The sequence below is a fragment of the Octopus bimaculoides genome, chromosome 28 (genome assembly GCF_046866305.1).
Source record: "Octopus bimaculoides isolate indiv1 chromosome 28, ASM4686630v1, whole genome shotgun sequence".
Taxonomy (NCBI): domain Eukaryota; kingdom Metazoa; phylum Mollusca; class Cephalopoda; order Octopoda; family Octopodidae; genus Octopus; species Octopus bimaculoides.
This window is the reverse complement of record NC_142955.1, coordinates 21,409,375-21,416,874: the sequence shown is the minus strand read 5'-3', so window position 1 is coordinate 21,416,874 and position 7,500 is coordinate 21,409,375.

Genomic DNA, 7,500 nt, shown 5'->3' with positions numbered 1-7,500 from the left:
CCATGTATTTAGAAAGACCGGCAGACCTCTGAACTCCAAAACTTTTATTGCTTTGTTAGAAACCGAATTGTGTCCCAAGCACATACATACATACACACGCACGCATGGTGGGTGAATGTAGCAAAGATGGTGCGTGCGAGTGACGATACCTCTTTGAGCACGATCCTATAAATCGAGAAAAATAAAATAAAATAAAAAGAGAGAGAGAGAGCACCTTGCTCTCATGTGTCTATTCCCTGCCTGAGGTTACCGTGGTCTTTTCCGTAGGCTTTTCTCTCCATGGATAAACCTAATGTTACCCCATTTTACACTATTGACATTTTCTGTGATATACGATGCCCCCTTTCTTTTTCCTACCGATCCCTATTGATCGGATTTTTTTTTTTAAGAAAAGCTCTACAGTTGTATTTGACCCCTCGGTGTGCAGCCCTGCGTGGCTAATAAAATAAAGTTATTTATCTATCAATATCTATCTATCTGTCTGTCTGTCTATCTAACTGCCTGTCTGTCTATCTATCTTGCTATCTATCTATCTAAGTATATACCCGCTTCTGTATATATCAAACTAGCAGAGAGTCTGTCTTGAAGTGCTGCGCATTACTAAGTTAGAAATTCAACGATTAATTAAAGAATTACCGCCACGACATCATTAATGAAACACTGAAATTACAGCGAAACATTGTCGGAGTCTAGTCTGCAGGTATAATATCTACACACACACACACACACACTTGCGTGTGTATATTCATATATATATATATATATATATATATATATATATATATATACGTGCGTACACACACATACAGATACATATATACACATGTGTATATATACATATATATATTTATGTGCCCGTATATATACACGTATATCGTACATATACTATATATATATATATATATATATATATATATATATATATATATACATACACACACTCAGACATCCACGAACTCATACAGACATACATACACACATACAAACATACATACACACACACGCACACATACATACATAGACATAATCTACACGCAAATAATTGTGACTCGCTCGCTGACCAGACGGCAAATACCTTTGAAACCAGCTCAGTTAATCGCATTTTCTTATTCTTTGTCTGTAACATGGCGGTGTTTTATATAAGAAGTGGTGGTCATTTATGGGGTTTTTGTGGTGTGATTAATTAAGTTCGATCAACTTGCACATGCAATGTCGGCTGCAAACATAGAACTCCATCTTGTTCTCTGTTAAAGTACGAAAGTCAATAAAATACGCGCGCATGCGTGCGTGTGTGTGTGTGTGTGTGTGTGTGTGTGTGTGTGTGTGTGTGTGTGTGTGTGTGTGTGTGTGTGTGTGTGTGTGTGCGTTTGTTTCTCTGAATCCATGTGTCTGTGTGTGTGTTTATGTCTATATGTATAACTGTGTGTGTGTGTGTGTGTGTGTGGAGGCGCAATGGCCCAGTGGTTAGGGCAGCGGACTCGCGGTCATAGGATCGCAGTTTCAATTCCCAGACCGGGCATTGTGAGTGTTTATTGAGCGAAAACACCTAAAGCTCCACGAGGCTCCGGCAGGGGATGGTGGCGAACCCTACTGTACTCTTTCACCACAACTTTCTCTCCCTCTTTCTTCCTGTTTCTGTTGTGCCTGGAATTCAAAGGGGTCAGCCTTGTCACACTGTGTGTCACGCTGAATATCCCCGAGAACTACGTTAAGGGTACACGTGTCTGTGGAGTGCTCAGCCTCTTGCACGTTAATTTCACGAGCAGGCTGTTCCGTTGATCGGATCAACTGGAACCCTCGTCGTCGTAAGCGACGGAGAGCCAACACATAACTGTGTGTGTTTGTTTTTGCCTGTGTATAAGTGCATGTGCCTACGTATGTGCATGTTTGTGTGTCTGCGTGTGCATATGTATGTGTGTATCTATGTATGTATGTTTGCGCGTGCATCTGTGTGTCTGGGTATGCAACCACGTGCGTCTGTGTATGTGTGCGCGGCTTGGTGTCTATACACGTGTGGTCATGAGTTAGACAGTAAACTGCGTCCAGCGGCGAGGCTCCAGCTGGGGCCAGTGGGGGATTTCAGGAGCTTCTCTGGCCCATGGTGGAAGTCCCAGTCCAGAGCCATGTTTAATGGTCAAATAGCGAAAGAGAGTCCTGTGGCTAAGATACATAGGAGCCAGAAAAGGGTTGGGCCCCAGATATACGCCCAACAGACCCACCTGTCTATGACCATGCCATGATATCAGGTGAACCATTTCTAAACGCCTCATTAAAACCTGGACGGAATTCTGCTTAAAGAACCGCTAACAATTCCTTCTTTATTTGAGGGAATTTTCAGGAAATTATTCAATATTGTTCTACGCACCGGAATTCATACAGTTACTTTAATCTTTTACGGGCTTCGTTCATTTGACTACGGTCATGAAGGGGCACCGTTTCGAAGGTATTTTAGTCGAACAAATCAACTCCAGGACTAATTAATAATAAAAAAAAAAACCTGGCTGTTATTTTCTCGTCTCTTTTGCCGGATCGCTAAGTTACGGGAACGTAAATACACCAACACCGGTTGGCAAACAGTGGTGGGGTCAAACACAGACACACACATGTATATATATTCTTTTCTACTCTAGGCGCAAAGCCCGAAATTTTGGGGGAAGGGTTCATTTGATTAGATCAACCCCAGTACGTAACTGGTACTTAATTTATCGACCCCGAAAGGTTGAAAGGCAAAGTAGACCGCGGCAGAATTTGAACTCAGAACATAAAGACAGACGAAATACCGCTAAGCATTTCGCCCAGCATGCCACCGTTTCTGTTATACACATGTATATATATATTATATACACGACAGGCTTCTTTCTGTTTCCGTTAATCAAATCCACTCACAAGACTTTAGTCGACCCGAGCCTAAATTACGCAAAGATGGAGAGAACACTGACATCTCATTTCAACAGATGAATTTACCAAAATTACAATAAAATCTCTTTAAATATTAAAGAGTAAATTTATTCTATAACATCGCCATTGGCTTCAACCATGGTCTCCAGACAACTTGTGCATGTTTTGGGAGTGAGATTGACACCCAACAAACTGAAATGTTCGTATAGAAGATTCCAGTGTCAATGCCAAACAGAACAGCATGTCGTTTCCAAATTTCTCTCTATATATATATAGGCGCAGGGATGGCTGTGTGGTAAGAAGCTAGTTTCCCAACCACATGGTTCCGGGTTCAGTCCCACTGCGTGGCAACTTGGACAGATATCTTCTACTATATCCTCGGTCCGACCAGAGCCTTGTGAGTGGATTTTGTAGACGGAAACTGGAAGAAGCTCGTTGTATTAAATATATATATATATATATATATATATATATATATATATATATATATATACACACACACGATAGGCATCTTTCAGTTTCCGTGTACCAAATCTACTCACAAGGCTTTGGTCGGCCCGACGCTATAGTAGAAGACACTTGCCCAAGGTGCCACGCAGTGGGACTGAAACCCTAAGCCATGTGGTTGGAAAGCAAGCTACTTACCACACAGCCACTCATGCGCGTATATATATATATATATATATATATATATATATATATATACATATATTCGCACACACTAATACATTTCGATATTCACAGATCCACAGAACCTGATATTATTCAAAGAAATTTTGCCGCTTTGATGCAGAAATTCTGCAAAAAGCATAAGGAAAATTAAAAGAGAACTTACACATATACATACGTGCATAAACACTTAATCACATCTATACATAATCTTAGGTATATATATATACTTGACACCCCACCCCTATATATATCTGTGTATGCACATACTCAGTCGTATATACATAAATAAACATACAAACGCACACATACGTGTACATACATAAATACACATGTATACAAATGAATACATTTGCATACACATATGCACACATGCACATTTGCCTATATACGCGCACGCATACATACATACATACATACATACATTCATACATACATACACACACAAATACATATATACATACATTCATACACAAATACATATATACATTCATACATACATGCATACATACATACACACACACACACACATACATACATACATACATACATTCATACATACACACAAATACATATATACATACATTCATACACACATACATATATACATTCATACATACATACATACACACACACACACACATACATACATACATACATATATACACCGACACATACATGGCTAGGGTGTTCGATACCAATGTGGTGATTACACTGGGATCAGATCGCCATTTTTTTTATGAGTCTTTTATGCTCAAACCGACATCTTAGAAAATGGCCACCACTTCCGGTGTTTTACACGCTATTGCGTGACTACGATTTCATTATTTTATTCTGTGGATTATCATTGATGTGTGTATATGTGTCCACGTGAATACCTGTGATTGTATATCTATCTATCTATCTATCTATCTATCTATCTTTATATATATATATATATATATATATATATATATACATATATATATATGTATGTATATATATATACATCTGTGTATGTGTATGTCCGTGTGTTTGTGTATATGTGTATATATATATGTACACACATATATGTATATATATATTCATATTCATATATGTATTTGTTATATATGTGTGTGTTTGCGTGTACGTATGTATATATGTGTGTGTATATATTTATGTATGTATACGTATACGAGAGATTACTTAGAGTTTTGCTTACATTTGTATTACATTGACCGTCGTCGTCATCATCATCATCATCACCATCACCATCACCATCACCATCACCATCACCATCACCATCACCATCATCATCATCATCATCACCATTTCAACGTCCAGTCTTCACGTTTACACGGAAAAGTCGAAATTCGCTGACTTATATATATATATATTTTTTCTGCAGTCGGCTACTCTTCAAGTTATTTGCTTCATCAGAGTGAGTAAGAGAGAGAGAGAGAGAGAGAAAGAAAGAAAGTGAGGTAAAAATACAGAGCGACAGACAGTCTGGGAGTGGGTGAGAGAGATAGAATAATCTAAGAATTGCCTAAATTCGGGGGTGGCTTTTCTACCTAACTTATAGTCTCTCTGTCTTTACTTATGTTAAAATTTAATTTCATTCTCTCTGTGGACAGCAAAAACGATGAGGCTTTACTAGTTTCAGAAGAAAGCAAAAATGATAAATAAAAACATTGCATAGTTTTCTATTTCACACTACGAGAATATTAGTTTATGCTAAGTTATTTATAGCAAATACAAACACGAAGACAGCTATGTTTGTCTGTCCAATTTGCATAACAGTTCAAGCGCTGGCAACGAGAATCTATCGATTAGTTAATAGAAGCATTACGCTCATAATAGCGAAGAGATTTTGTTTAACCAATTTGTCATGTTTGCACTCACTAACACGCACACACACACATACATACAGACGCACACATACGCACACACACACTTATGCAACAATGTAATACACACTCATATATAAGTGATAGAATTTCTGTTTATTCGTATTTATCTGTAAACATTGCTGTATATATATACATATATATATATATATACACACACCTACGCATACACTTTCACAGGCTTTCACACAAACAGCAAACGTACTTACACACACAAACACACACACTACGCGCGCACGCGCGCACATTACACATACATCCAAACGAATACACACATACACGCATAGACATTCCCACACAAGGAAACCTACAAATAAACGTACATGCACACACACCCACACACACATGTACACACGCATATATACACATGTACACACGCATACACATTCCCACACCAGGAAACCCTTAAATAAACGTGCACACACTCACACACACGCACACACACACACTCATACACACACACATACACATGCACACACGCATACATACACATGCATACACATCCCCACACACATTATGCAGCGTTAATGCGGAAGGACTCACTTTTGACGGCCGTATTTTAGGCGGCGTAGTGGTGGCCACATATGGATGGTATTGGTGGTAGCAGTGAAGGTGAGAGTAGTCGTGGATGGCTTGCGATGATTGTATAGTGAAAGGCGGGAACTTACGAGAGTAGTATTGGTGCCAGTGTGGCGGTAAATGTAGTAGTGGTGGTGGTGTGAATCAAGGTAGCAGTCGTATATTTCTAGTATAGGTGTAGTAGTTGTGGTGGTGGTGGTGGTACTAGTGGTAGTGAAGGGTGTTAAAAGTGGTGGTGGTGGTCGTGGTGGCAGTGATGATGGTTGTGGTGATGGTTCTCTTGGTGGTTGTGGCGGCTGTGGTGGTGGAGGTAGTAGTGGAGGTGGTGTTAGTGTTAAGGTTGGAAGTGGTTGTGGTGGTGGTGGTGCTGATGGTAGTAGGGGTGGTGGTGGTAGCAGTGATGTTGTTGGAAGTGGTTGTTGTTGTAGTGGTAGTAGTGGCAGCGGTGGTAATGCTGGAGTTCGTAGCGGTGTTGGTGGTTGTAGTAGTGGTGCTGCTTGTGTTGGTGTTGGCACTGGTAATCGTAGTGGTGGTGGTGATGGTAGCCGTAGTCGGGTGGAATTGGCAGTGGTGGTGGTGGTGGTGGTGGTTTCGGTTGTGTTCATTAATGTGGTGATGGTCAGACAGTACTGATGGCCGTGGTGATAGTGACGATGGTGGTGGACATTAATTACATAGGGATGTCAAGAGTGGTGGTGTGAGTGGTACAGTAACGAGGGTGATGATAATGGTTATATAATCGTGATGATAGATGTGCTATATTTAGGGGGGGGTGTCGGTAATTCTGGTGGTGTTGGTGGTGGTAGTGGTAGTGCAGCTGCTGCTGATGTTGGTGGTGGGGGGGCTATATAGTGATGACGGTTGTTGTGGCGTTGATGATGTTACTGGTGGTTTTATATAGAAACGACGGTAATGGAAGCAGTGGTGGTTATATAGAGATGACGGCGGTGGTCGTGGTCATGGTGACGACGAAACGATGGTCAATGGGAAGTGGGCAGCATGCTGGGGATGGTTCTTGTGGTAGAGCATTAAAAAAAATCGATCTATTCATGTTTTTGTTTCATTTATGTCAGTGAAGCAATATTTGAAACCTTTCCGGAGGCCGCCACCATCACGAGGTTAAGACATTCGCTTAAAGAAATAGTTGATTCCGTGTGCGTGTGTGTGTGTGTGTGTGTGTGTGTGTGTGTGTGTGTTTTTGTGAGTGCGCGGGTATGTGTTTCAGAGAGAGGGGCGAGAGAGAAAGACAGAGAAAATGGGTTCAGAGACATAACCATTAAACAAAGTTACGTAAAATGCAATACACACATCTACACACCTATGATTCACAAACGCACACAAACACATACACACAAACACACACACACACACACACATACATTCATATATTTATATACACATACAGATCTGTGTATACATAGACACACACTTAAATATGTGTGTATATATATATATATATATATATATATATATACACTTACAT